This window comes from Musca autumnalis, unplaced genomic scaffold, assembly GCF_047663935.1.
Source record: "Musca autumnalis isolate F117 unplaced genomic scaffold, ASM4766393v1 scaffold_5, whole genome shotgun sequence".
Taxonomy (NCBI): domain Eukaryota; kingdom Metazoa; phylum Arthropoda; class Insecta; order Diptera; family Muscidae; genus Musca; species Musca autumnalis.
In genome coordinates this window covers 5,262,373-5,277,040 of record NW_027412088.1, presented here as the reverse complement: position 1 = coordinate 5,277,040, position 14,668 = coordinate 5,262,373, and the positions used below count along the sequence as shown (strand labels likewise).

Below are 14,668 nucleotides of genomic sequence, written 5' to 3'. Positions count from 1 at the left end.
CAAGCACTTCGTGTGAGTGTACCTGCATATGCACATACGAGTGTAGTTTCCCTGTTGGACAAATAACTAAAGATGAACTAGTAGTTTCGTAAAACTTAAAAGAGTAAAAATAACTTTCGGTATGATTTGCACTTCACTGTTTTACTAGATATGCAATTGTCAAGTTAAATGGCGACATCACATGTTTCTGCCTTAAGAAAAGTTAAAATGAAATAACTTATGAGTCATAGTCCATACCATTTTAGAAGATAAGAATCCACTGCCTTTTTAATGAAGCATAGATTGACAAATAATTCACCAAAATTTTATTTAAAAAGAAATTTCTTCAGAAACGAATTAAATTGGAAGTATTTTGTTTATTTACTTGTTTTACGGTTTTCTACAATATCCTTAGCCTTGGGAATACATTTGGCACTCTCTTCTAAACTAAAGTGGTCGTTGAACAGTTCCAAAGACTGTTGTTGCATACCTACTGAATGGCATCTACCGGCATACACATTCATAATTTCTTGAGGTTTGCAAATGTTGAATATAAAAACGATGTTGTTGTAAACGACGTTTTTGAAATTCAGAATTTTTCACTTAATGTAATGAAAAGTCATACAGGCCCGTACGGTTTTGAGTTTTTTTGTTTTTGTTGCAATAATAAGAATAGTAGTTGTTTTTTGATTTCCTCTTTAACTGTGGGTTCCGGTCAACGAAACTCTGTCGTGTTGTGTGTGATTGGATTGTCTGTCCTACAATTTAAGTTTATACAAAAAAACCACTAATTTTGAATGAACGAATTCGAACAAATTACTAAGTTGTAGCGCCCAATAATTATGGACTTTTTATTTCTTTGAATTATATATCAAACCGTTTATTGATGCAATGTCAACGATTTAAGATATAAACTTTAATTACATGGAATTTGTGTTGTTCGTAGTAACTCTTAGCCTCCGGAGTTATTTCTTAGCTTTTTTGGTTCTTCAATATGTGAAATTTCGAACCACAAATAATTATGACTAATTCGAATTTAGGGCAAAATAAAGTAATTATTTCTACCACTAATATTTATTAAATTTCAAACCAACCACCAACCTATTAATTTGGTAAAATAATTTTCAAATATGAACAAATGTGATTTGGAATTTAATTTAATGCTGATACTCGTATTGCAACGACCAAACGTGTGGATGTTAATCTAATAATTAGGCTATCAGTTTCTTGTAAAGCTTTGATAACTGAGAGTGGCGGTATGAGGAAAAGTCTTTGAGGACTGACGTTTGTGTTGCAACGTAAATTTGTACCGATTTTTTCGAGATCGAGATAAAATGAAAATACGTAGACTTTAGACACAATAAGTCGAAGAGTGGGTGCCACCGTGGTGCAGTGGCATGCACGCCCGCCTTGCATGTTAAATGAACGGGTTCGATTCCCAGGCTAGACAACATTTCATTTTAAACGGTGGCGACAATATCCCCTAGCGTAATGTTGGCGACATTTCTCTAACTATTTCAGTCATGAACAACTTCTTTACAAGTGGTATCGTTCGGACTCGGCGATAAAAAGTAGTTCCCATATCATTGAGCCTCATTGATATGATACGTCTCCCTTGTTATTATGATAAGTCAAAGACTCCGCAAGGCCGAGTAATTTCTCCACTTTTATTTAACAACTATCTCTGAAAACTACCTGTAACGCCAGATGGCGATAAACTGGTCATATATGCAGACGACTGCGCCGTAATGGAGACCGGGGTGAGCTAGACGAAAATGTGAGCAATTACCTAGGCGCGCTATTACCTAGCTGTCATTATCGCGAGACCGGAACTAAAAACTCTCTCCACCAAAGTCCAAAGCAGCATTACACATCAAGATGGGAGATCCTGGGTGTCACCTTCCAGAACATCCTTATATTCTTCAAGAATGCTCCTACCCTCAAAACGAATGTCCAAAAACGACAGGTACTCAGGTACAACGTGGGACAAGGACGAAGAGGTACTCTGTTGGCAATGTATAAAGCCATCATCTAATTGATTACACTGGTCAACACGTCTTTTGTTTCAGACGAATTTTTTTTCGTTTCTAACTGAAATCGGCGAGTTATTTTCAAATCCGGTTGTGATTTTTCTCCATCAGCTCTTGTTATTGAGATATAGCTCAAAATCGTTTTTCACGAGTTTTACCCAAAATTTCGTTATTTTCGGATACAAACAAACATTTTTTGTGAATTTTTCGACACTATTATATAAAGAAGATGTTCTACGCTCGATACAAAAAGTTTTTGAAATAATTATGATGAATATATATCATAAAAATATAGGAAACATACGACGGACCTTGTAAAAATTGCATATTTTGAGTATTTTATGTTGTAATTACGTCATCTGGGAAGTCATGGGATCTTCATATGGCATAGTCCAGTATTCAAATATATAATATAAAGTTCACAGCGCCCATGATTCGGCCAAAACCTAAAAATCGGCATGAAGTTGAACTTTTGTGTGGGAGGTACCCGAAGATTTGTTTCAGTAGAGGCCTTCTTGGAACTTGTACGTTTGGAAGAAAGTTTCGTCCAAATTGGATACACAATTCGTAAGCTACAATGCTCATCAGTCATTTGAGTTGGTGCCGCCAGTGGTATTTAGAGTTTTTTGGGACATTATCTCATGAAGTATGGGCTTGCCGTCGACAAAAATGATGCCGTCATAAAAGGGGTAACGAGTATCACTGCTGCAAAAAAAGAAAAATTATGACGATCCGAGAATAGTTCCTAAACTGCATTTGTGTGGGAGGTACCTGAAGTAGTGAACCGATATAGTCCATATTCGAAACTGGGGCCTAATTACGACGTTCGATTCGATCGAGTATTTGCTCGTCAATGAAAAAATCGAACTATGAGAATCTATGCGTTCTTCAAAGAACACTAAAGCTGGGTACACATTGTCAGTTTTGAATGACAGCTTTGTTCTTGCTTGCTAGTGTGGCCGTTCATGTTTGTCATTCATCATGCAACCACAAAATATTTTGTGGTTGCTGGACAGCTATCGATAATTGCAAAAAATCGTCATTCAAAATTGACAATGTGTACTGCACTTAAGAAGGTAGATGGTAAAAAATGCGTTTATTTCAAAATAAAAACTAATTATGAATGAAAAAATGTAAATATTTGTTGAAACCTTTGAATAATAATTTGCTTAATAATATTCGAATGAAGTTGTGCTAGAAAAATGTAAGAAATGATTGAGATTGCAAACGTATCTATCTATCAAATTTGCGAAATTTTTAATTTTGGTTGAAGGAAAATGAATATCTAGCATGTTTGTTGTGGTAGAATAGGTTTTTGGGGTTATAGAGGCATTCATGTTTTTTCCACAAAACAATCATTTCCAATACTGCTTCTTTCGACCAATCGATCTGAAAATAACATTATTAACACCATTTATTTACTTTTCTAAATATTTAAATATACATAACTTTCCATTTTCTTTATCCATTTTCTTTTTTAAAATATTTTGTTTTGTCTGTGTTTAGACACACAAATTTCTCGGGAAAGTAAATTGAGTTTTTGGGAGAGAGCGGAGAGGAAAGAGCTCCTCAACACTCTTTCCTACCCCCTATTGCCAACAAACTGAATTTACTTTCCCGTGTGTCTAAACACGGACTTTTCAATTTTTTTTTTGAGAATGCCAGAAAACAGCTGATAAATTTATGTTTACATACGAGAATGCCGTATCAAATAGAGCGCTCCCTAAATGAAAAATTTACATATGAGTTGCCAAATCATTTTGATAGATGAGAGATTTTCATAGTGGTCACACTACGTGTACAACATTCGCAGGTAGAAAATTTGACATCTCATACGACATTGATAGATGGTGTAAACAGCCCTTTAGTAAATGTACGTTTGGTGGCGTGAATAGGTTTTCATAGTTCGATTTTTCATTCACTAGCAAATACTCGATCGAATCGAATGTCATAATTAGGCCCCTGGTCTATGTCGGAAAGTAATTTTACATTGTGCAAAGTTTGGACCAAAGCGGGTTATTCCTTAAAGATTTATCGTGCGCATAATTTTAGCGAAATTTATTTAAGTTTTGTGTGAACCCATATTACCCATCTTTGAACTTCATCTAAGTTTGAACAAAATATTACGTGAACAAAATGTTGGACCAAATCGGCTGATCCGTTCGAGAGTTATCGTGTACTCCAGCCAGTCAGACAAACGAGCATGACTTAATCGACTTCAATTCTCAGAAATGGATTTCGCCCAAACATACTTGGGGTCTAAAACCATTAATTCGATGAAGCACATTTTCATCCTACCAAAGGGTGTATACCCTCATTAGCCCAAAGGCTGAGGCTGTAAAAATAGCATATCGACCTCGTTAAGTAGCAAAGTCGATAAAGAATCTGCTAAAGTGAGCCTAGTACTAAGCAATTTTACCTGTAATTATGCGTCCTTGAGCGAAGTCATCATTCCTCTCATTCAATATGTAATGATTACGGAATTAGATTTAACTAATCTCCGTGTAGACGTTGTTTTATTCCCCAGTACGATTTGTACCAAATAAAACAGGGTTCGTTTTAGATTACGTTTCTACAATGCTTTATTTACTTTATTATTCAGAACCTACTTTAATTACTAAGCACACAGCAAGTCTCTAGTTAGCACGCAGCTATTCTTTAACCGATCTGTTCAGTTCAACGCTTAAAACACAACTCAACTCGTCATTGCCAGTTCCCCTGTATTTATATCCCAAAGTCTCCCTGTTCGAGAGTCCTCTAGAAAATGTCTGGCAACTCCTCGAATATGTACAACGAACACACAGACGCACATTCGCACTAAGCGAACAACCAGACTCACATACATGGGGGATGATCAATGACGTAATTACAACAACAAATAAATGCAAGAAAAGAAGTAACAAACTAAACGATAATTACATGATTTTGGCAAAACAAACAAAAGAACATTAACAAAAGGTAATGTAACGACTAGAATGATGAAGAGAGTTCTACATGGTAGTTGTTGTTGCTTAAATAAAATAACTGCGTAATAAAACGTTACGTTACAATTCAAATTTTTAAATTAACGGAAATTAAACTAAATTAACTTAAACCTATCAGTTACATTCGTAACAATATTTATATTAATTAAAATGTTGTTACTCCACTCTTCATCGGTTCCATCCAAATAAATACTTTATGTGTCAATATACTAACACGCTCGTACATGCATATTTATGTTCATAAAATTCATAAAAATTCACCTACATTCATGTGCAGCGAATCGAAAAGCTATGACAGGCGACAATCTTCTTTTGAAGCACTCCCATTTTGAACATTGGCCTTATTTGTACAAAGTTTGTTTAACCTGTCTAATCAAGCGATGATTAGAGCGACAGTGGATGCAAAAGCTGATGCGAATAGAAACATTTGGCAGAAACAAAGATTGCATTGCTAAGTTTAAACCATTTCTAGATGATGATTTATTTGTGGGAAGATGATTTGGAATTGGTGTGTTTATTTTGGTGTGCCACAACCACTCACGTGGGCGGTAATTGCCGACATACAGGAAGGAGTGTTTAGCTCTAGCATTGACAAAGAAGAAGACATCTCACCTTTGAAAAGATGATTTAATTTTGTATAATAAAACGGCAAAGAAATATGAATTAAAATAATTTATACAATTATATTTTTTTGTCGTTGTTGGTACTTGTAAAGGCTTATTAACAACAACAACAAGAACAGCAGTCCCTCCTTGTAAACAAACCATAGACCATGAAAAGCCAATAAACTCTTCAGCGAACATTGTTTGTTTTGTTGTGAATAATTGTTACGTTAATTATGACAAGACACACACACATTTGAATTGAAAATGAAATTGAAAATATGAATTATTTGGTGTAGGATGAGTGTGTTTTGGCGCGGTGTGGCAGTACAGTGGTTTGATATAAACAATTTGAAATTTTAATTATAAACAATTGGAAAGTAAATCTAAAGGGGATAACGGGATTTCAGAAATTAAAACAATTTACGAAAAGGAATATAAAAACAACAATGTTTCAGAGAATATGCATACATATGTAAATGTTCCTTACACGAAAATTGCTATACGCATGACGTTTCTTTATGAATTCGGTTCTTTGTTACTATTGGTGGCATGGAATAAGTCTTTTGGTCTCCTTATGAAAAAAATTAAAAAAAAACAGCTACTGTAAACGGATTTTCAAGTACGAAACACATAAATTTTGGAACTATTAAAAACATTTAATTTTTTATAAGAGGAGTTTAGCCATTACGATTATATATTCTGTTTATGTAATATATGTATATTTGATACAACAAAATAATATAATTCTGTTATCAACATTTTGATATGTTAGAAACGTCTGGCAAAATGCTATATAAATTTGCTTGTAATTTAATTCAATTTATTAGGTCAAATAATTAATTTAAAATTTTGTAAAACTCGGCTAACTTTAAATTTTTGCATTGAATTTTGTATTCAAAAATTATGAGTAAACAAATGTTGGCCTTAGTATTGATAAATAATGACACAACAGTTTTTTTCAAACTGTTGTATCATCTGCTGCTGTTAATGATTTTTCAAGTTCAGCGAATGCCCAACATTGGACTTCATTAGGCAATTATTGACAAGTTGTATGTCGAACTCTTTTTCGTGTTTGATATACACGTTTTAAAGTTGTTTGTTGTAAAAACATAATATTGTTTTTCATTACAACAATCGAGCATAAATGTTTGGGGATTTTCTTGAATATAATTTATGTTTTTATTCCTTTTTTATTATGTGGTTTTCTTCGAAATCATTTATAATCTATATAAAATAAACCTTTGAATTGTATACTCCAAGGGTCCTTGCTGTAAGCCAGGCACGTAGCCAGAAATTGCATCTCGACACCATTTCAGGCACTCTAAAATGTTAACTTTCTCAAATAAAATATGCAAAAAAGTTAAAAGATACCAGTTGGGGGCTTCTGCGCCACCCCAAGCTATATCAGTGCTGTAAGCATAGTATATTCCAGACCTGCAAGGACAATTTACAACTTAGTTTTCATGTGTATATCTCCATTATAGATATGGATTTACACGATTGAAACTAATTGTCCTCTAAAATAAGATTGAGAATTCCTTACATATCGCTTCAAAAAAGTATATATCGATTAGACATATGACTTCCCGATTAGAGAGAAAAAATATCGTTTATAGATACCTTGCAAGTGCCGCGTATAGAGATGACGTACATCCAATCTTTCTGAAATAATTCCGAATAACTTGTGAAGAGTTGGGCATCTTACTAAAGATCTCAACCTGTCGCTAGCCACCCACATCGTGCCCCAAGTCTGGATGGTGGACAGGATGGGTCCGCTTTTGGAGCCAGACAAAGATGCCAGCAAAAGTGAATCGTACAAACCGATTTCGATTTTGTCATCCTTAACAAGAACTCTTCAGGCTTTACTCTTCCCCAGCGTCGGCAATAGGTAGCCGATCATTAGCAAGGATTCCGTAAACAACAACCCAACAGGCCATATCCAAACATATTAGCTTAACCAGAATAAGCTATACGATGACAGTACAGTATTGGTGAGGCTCAAAAGCCTTTGATACTGTCAAGTACTCCATGTTGTTTGAGGTCATCGAACAGATTGTCCTCCAATCAAATTTGAAATGTTAAATATTCAATTATATGTGTAAACGTCAGTCGTACATGGAATTCAGAAATAATAGGGGTTATTCTGAACTTAAATTCCCCGTGAGTTTTCTCACATTCTATTTAAGTTAAAACAGCTGAATAACAAAACTAACGGGGAATTTTCGTTCAGAATAACCCCCAATAAGTCGAAACGTAGAGGGGGTTATTCTGAAAGAAAATTCCCCATGAGTTTTGTCCTTTTGCCTTTCAACTTAAGGGAGAAAGTGAGAAAATGCACGGGGAATTTTCGTAGAGAATAACCCCAATGTGGGGTGATATCTGTGGATGATTGCTTGATTTTGGCTTCGGATACCTTCTTCCGAATGTCATTTGAGAAAGGCTGAACTTATACATAATCGATCTAATTACATTTTCCTAGCCAGGAATATGCAAATATACCCCCCCCCCCCCCATAAATCTACAGCCTCTCTGTTCACAGCTGACTGCAGATAGTGCATTGAGAAGTGCACTGAGCTGAATGTCATGGTCGATGGTAACAGAATTCCGACCACTAACTACTTCAAGATTCTAGGGGTCACATTCGACAGTGTACTCACATCGTTCGCGCTTGCAGCAGCTATCTGTGACAAGTTGAGTTGTAGGAACAAGGTCACAAGTCCCTAGGGTGCAGCTAAACAAACCTTGTTGAAACGCGATGAGTCGTTCTTTTTCGGCAAGCTATGCCACGCCAGAGTGGTGCTCGAAAGTAAGTGCAAAGCAATAAAAAAAAAATAAAAAAAAACCAAAACGGTCCTGAGAACTGCAAAAAAAAAAAAAAAATGAGGAGGCATCCCCTCATGTCATCAGTGGATTATCTGCATTGAGGAGACGAAGATTCTTCTAGTACGGCAACACAAAGACATTGCTTCGGCGTTGCCGAGCAATCACTATATGGTGATCTAGACAGATTTCTAAGAGAGAACCCCCGATATAAGGAAGCCCGTCAAGCAGCACGGTGCTCTTGAACCAACTTTAAATGAAAGGAGCTTACACCTGGGAAGTTTTTGCGGATTCTGAAACTACAATGTTCATAGATAAGAAAAAAATCGCCGGAGCGCTTTTTAAACAAATCGAGATCAAAGTCCTAACGAAATAGGGCTAAAGAAAATGTTGTAGCTGTGAAAATTCTCTAGAGGATTGACCGTTATGATTTGTTCATAGGTTTTACCATTTTTGAGATATGGAAGTTCAGGTCACATTTTTAGGTTTTCACGATTTTGCTTGGAAACCGTAAGTCGTATCGAAATGGGATTGGAGAAAATATTGAAGCTGTGAAAATTCTCTACAAGATTGATCTTTATGATATTTTCGTGGGTTTTACAATTTTTGAGATATAGAAATTCAAATTGAGGCAATTCACTGACTGTATCGTCTCCTTATAAAACAATGTCATTACAGCAATTTCCCAACTTAAACTTATGTATGTATGCCAAGAATGGTACAACCTAGGAAAATTGACGAAAGCAAATCTTGTAGAGAATTTTCACAGCTATAAGATTTTCTCTAATCCCATTTCGATAAGACTAGCGGTTTTTAAGTTAATCGTGAAAACCTTCTATACTCAAAAATGGTAAAACCTATGAACAATTCATAACGATCAATCCTCTAGAGAATTTTCACAACATTTCTACAACATTTTCTTTAGCCCCATTTCGATAGGACTTGCGGTTTCCAAGCAAAATCGTGAAAACCTAAAAAAAACCCTAAAAATATGAACATTGATCGCGATTTATTTAAAAAGCCCTCCGGCGATTTTTGATTTTTCTCATCTATGAACATTTAGGAAAACTTCCCAGGCTTAAGCTCCTTCCATTTAAAGTTGGTTCAAGAGGACCGTGGCAGGTTTCAATAGAATTGACACAAATGCCGTTGCAGGTGCCATAAACAACCATCGTGTGAATGCGGTCGTCGGAGTACATGCCTAATCTATCGCAGCTGAAGAACTAGTCCGGTCAAAATAGACATGCGTATAAGGGGGAAATAGCAAAAATTCTCACAAAGCTGAATTTTGGTGGAGAGCTAGGGTTGGCCATTAGAAGCAACGTCCTAAAAGTCCCCATCGGTCCCATGTGTGCAAAACACGTTATTCGGGGTCAAAGGTCATTTTTGGAGGCATTATTCAGTTTTTTTAATTTTTCTCAAAAACGGTAATACTTAGCAAAAGCCCGCTAAAGTAAAAGTTGTAGATTCAATAATTGTCTATAAGATTGGTCTTTGTGATTCTTAAAAAAGACTTACCATTTTCGAGATATCTCGATCTAAAGGTCAAATAAAAAATTAGCCGCGTAAGTACATTATAAGGCGAACCGGTTAAAGTAACGACACTATGTGTTAGATACTTCCGTAAGCTTTCAAACGATATCCACTTTGCAGTAATCGGTTCAGTAGAACCGGGTCTAACCCGGTTTTTAAATTTGGCCTTTCGGGTCTAATAACCGGCGAACCGGATCCGCAACCTTGGAAAATTATACATTTCCGTAATCGGCGCAACAAACCCTACCTTTGGACAAAACTTGAAAAAAATCGGAGAGTTTTCGTTGGGGTCGTTCCCGTTGGGCTTTCGATTATACATGTGTGTTAAATGGGCTATTTTTGCATAAAATGACTATAATATTGAAAAACTCTACTAAACACACTTCACACACACACTATAATTTCACTCTTCAAGAAAATATATATTTTTTGGGGGACAGACCCGATTACTTCGCTTATTTTAGCCGGTTCGTCTGAATATGTGCATATTTCCCTTATAAGTGCATAAAAATCATGTTTTTTAGAACAGCTATATCTCAAGAATGGTTCCTTCTAAGAAAAAAATTTTAAGGGTCAAGCTTGTAGATAATTTGTCTGTCTACAATATTTACTCTAGTCACTTTTTGATTAGATCAACCGTTTTCAAAAAATAAATCCGAAAACCTTTTAGGACGTTGCTTCTAATGGCAAACCATAGCTCACCACCAAAATTCAGCTTTGTGGGAATTTTTGCTATTTCAATGTCTATTTTGACCGGACTAAACATCAGCTGTCACGACAAACCAGAGTAGTTTTAGTTCAACTACGTTCGGGTTGCTGTCTAAAAGGCAAGAATTGTTGACTCCGTGCAAAAAATCTGCACAACATGCGGTACAGGATCGTACAAACATATCGTATGCTGCTACCACAACAACAACATGCATTAAAGATACGAAGTGCTGAAATAGTAGTGTACACAAAATCGTTATCTATCTATAACTGAAAAATAGTTGTGCATAATTTTGATTCCACTGTGGTGCAGTGGTAAGCACGTCCGCCTTGCACTCAGAAGGTATGCTGTTCAATCCCCCAAATCCCCCAGTTTAATGTAGGCGACATTTCCTGAGTACTTCAGCCATTAAAAAACTTCCCTACAAGTGGTGTCGTAAGACACGCCGTTCGGACTCGGCGATAAAAAGTAGGTCCCATATGGGGATATCCACGCCTGCACGTTGTCGTAACAACAGAGAATAACGAATTCAAATGAGAGCATGTAAGCCATTGTTTAACAAAGGTACATTACTCTCCCATCAATTTTCTCTCATTTATTTTGGACACCGATGGTCCCATATCATTGATCCAAAATGAATCGGCGTGCACTCATTGACATGAAAGAAGTTCCCCTTGTCCCTTCGGGGATGTTGTGGGAACATATGTATGAATGTAATTTAGAGTGCAAACATTTGCTTTGTTCCAATACTATTTTAGTAGTAAAAATAGCAAAAGAGCGAACTGTCAATTGGGATGGGAAAAAACATATAAAATTAGTAATCTGAAAAAAATTTCAAATTCAACATATCAGCCAATCGGATGCCGGCATATCTACTACTAGTTTCTACTGTTCTAAAACCTATAAGAATTTACTATTTTCGATTTTTCTTTGATATTGTTTCCTTTAAAGATTTTAAAAATTTTATAAGTTTTTGAGTACACATACACACGCATATCAGGCTTAAAATAGTGGAAGAAAGTGCCATTTATCGTCATTTTGTTTAAAGAGAAGTGGGAGTTTTGTTACTTTTCGGAGTAGGGGATAGTACTAGATAGTAATATTTTGAACTATTATTAGAAATATTTCAATATATGTACATATGTATATTCTGCACCATCACTTTTAACAAATGGGCTACTTACTGATCACAAACCTCCACATATATAAACCAGAAAAGGCATGGCAAGCAAGTCGAAAGTTAAACACCCTGATTTATGATGCTTCCTGCATAATTTGATATACATACATAAATTATTATCATAAAAGATGTTGGACCTTGAGCAGCAGTAATGCTGCTATTAAATGTCGGATAGTGGTATACAAATTAACACTTGTGTTATACGCTTACACAATTTACACCCAATTATTTAAAATACATACCAACAAACAAAAAGTGAGGGATCTTTTTGTTTTAATTGGGCAATGGTTTTCTATTATGGGAACAAAAACTATTTGTATTTTTGTTTGATTTGATTATCTGGTCCAGTTACTTAATGTAGAGCAAAGTAGTCAAGAAAAGACAACAAAATAAATCCTCCAAGGGTGGGGTTTGTTTTGTTTTATTTGTCACTCATCTTTAAATGCATTCGAAGGGAATGTCCACAATTTCCATAATAACATCTCAGAGGTATTTGTTTGGCTTATTGCACCACTGTGTATTGTATTTTTTTGTAAACCAGCCAAGGTGTTGAAGATGGGTGTGTTATTAATTTCGGGTTTAAGGCCAACAAAGACGACATGCAACCTCTTTTCAAAACAGACAACAGACAAAGCAGATTGTGACGAAAAATCAACAAACCTTATAATAGTTTTGATATGGTGTTTCTGTTTTGTTGTGTTTTATTTTTAACTCCGCAGAGAAGAAGATTTATTCACGAAGATGGTTGTTGGTTTTGGTTTGTAATGCAAATTGGATTTCGAAAAAAGAGGTTTAGGTTTAACAACACTATTGCCTGCCTTTCACTTGTTTTGTTGTTTCGACTTTAAATCCAGCCATTGCATGCTACTTATTATCAGGAAGAGTTCCAATTGGATAAGCGATCCAACCGCTTGCCAAGCCTTTAAACAAAAAATGACGCATTTCTCATGTAAAGAGTTATTACAGCGGTGGTTGGGGTGGCACATTTTGCAAAGTATTAACAACGGCAACGACTGCAAAACAATACCAACAGCTCACATAAAATGCCACAATGAAATACCTTAGGTTTTAGTCATCAAAGCGATCAGCAACAAAAAGCTAAACTCAGCCAGCGAACAACGTCATGCTAGAGCTCTAAATCTAGGAAATATCCACCAAAGAATTCACAGCAATAAAATCAAATTGTTGTTCTTCTCGACAACAACAAAAACAAAAATGAAATTTGGTGATGATTTCAAACAAAGATAACTTGGATTTTTTTTCTCAAACTAGTTGTTGTTATTTTCTCACAACACCAGCTTCAATCTAGCTTCCAAAAAAGGCACCAAATTGTTTGGAATTTTTATTTTTTGTTTGTGAAAAGAAGAAGATTAAGCTGTGAGCTAAGACTCCAGGCAATGACGCTTGACACACTGACTGTAAATTTTTCTGCAGACCTCCCATTTAATATTGCTACTCTTTTTTTTATAATTGCATAGAACAAGTTTCGGTTATTGCAGGCATTTACCAGTGGGTTAATTGTTTTTGTTATAACTTTATGTTTTTGTTTAGCTCTGCTACTCGGTTACAATGGCAAACTACTTTCGTTTGCTGGTCGCCGCACACGGCAAGTTCACTGAATGATGATTATCTGTAACGGGTTTCAATAAAAAGCGAAATTTAATTTCAATTTCAATTGTTTTGTATTTTTTGCTCGATTTGGTTTTGTTTATAAAATTTTCTATATTTCACTATTGCCCGCCAGTCGTCAGTCACATACGAAGTGTGAACCTTTGATTTTGAACACATTGAAATTTTTTATGCAGATTAACATGAATTCTGTTTTTTTATTTAGTTTGCTTTCTGAGACCACAACAACACCACCTTCGTCCATCACATGTACAAAATGGTAGCAATAGTAGCGGCATACCTATTAGTTGAATGTACATTTAATTGTAAGCATTTTCAGTTAGCAGTTAGAGCTGGCTAGGCAATGTAATGACATGATGATGATTTGTAGACGTCTGGCCCTGGTTGGCTGATGATGAGGAGCTAGTGTTGATGGGTAGTGGTGTAAAATATTATGGTTTTTTCTCACTATTTGATTTTGTTTATTTGTTTTTCCTTTTTTCCAACAAGATTATACGCACTTTGACTTTTGATATGTTAACGAAAAAATAACACTGAAACCGCAACAACACACTCAAATCAAACGAAACGAATCGTAAAAAAACAATGAAATGCGTCTTGGAGTGAAAACAAAAGACTTAAGACACGAACGCGCACAGCCGTTTATCAAACTGAAGTTGAACGACACTCACCGCTGTTTTCTAAGCAACTAAGTCATATGCTTGCCAGCTAGGTAGCTGGACAAAGTGTTGGCTGAACATTGTTGAGAGACGAGTTTTGAAAAGCTCTCTTCATTACCCACTCTCTTTCTCTCAAGCTAAACAAAAGAAAAGCTTTGTTTCTCCAAGATTTCTTATGATTTTTCTTCGATATTTCAAATCTCTCATTTGAACTTATCCTCTGGTCGTCGTCTATTCATTTTGTTTGTTTAAATTTAAATACATAATTCAATTTTTATTGTAGTTTTTTTTTCTGTAACGGTTGTTAAAACTTGGTCATTATTATTTTTATTGGAATTTCGTTATGCGATGATAAACTTTGGCCGTTTTAAAGAACTTTCTCTTAAATTTATCATTTAATCGAGAAGTATTTCAGAGATTGATGGTAACTGTTTGTTATCTGCAAATGAATATTGTATAAATCAGAAGCATACTAACGTTATGGCGAACTTGAACTTATTAATTTGTAGATGAAGAATTCTTTCCACTTTATTTGAGAAA

The 14,668-nt window shown here is 35.4% G+C and overlaps 1 protein-coding gene across 12 annotated transcripts in view; it reads right to left on the bottom strand.

Moving 5' to 3' along the window:
- Rcd6 (Reduction in Cnn dots 6) overlaps positions 1-14,161 on the bottom strand; it is a 39,347-nt gene extending 25,186 nt beyond the window's left edge. Inside the window, exons 1-2 of one of the 12 annotated variants that reach the window (XM_073957160.1) lie at positions 13,970-14,161; positions 13,750-13,871 (exon numbers count right to left, since the gene is read on the bottom strand). The gene's annotated coding sequence lies outside the window, so the exon portion shown is untranslated. Of the gene's footprint in view, positions 1-13,347; positions 13,471-13,749; positions 13,872-13,917 lie in introns of all 12 variants that reach the window. The other 11 variants (XM_073957161.1, XM_073957168.1, XM_073957159.1 and 8 more) reach the window with 11 other exon arrangements.
- Between the last annotated feature and the right edge of the window lie 507 nt (positions 14,162-14,668).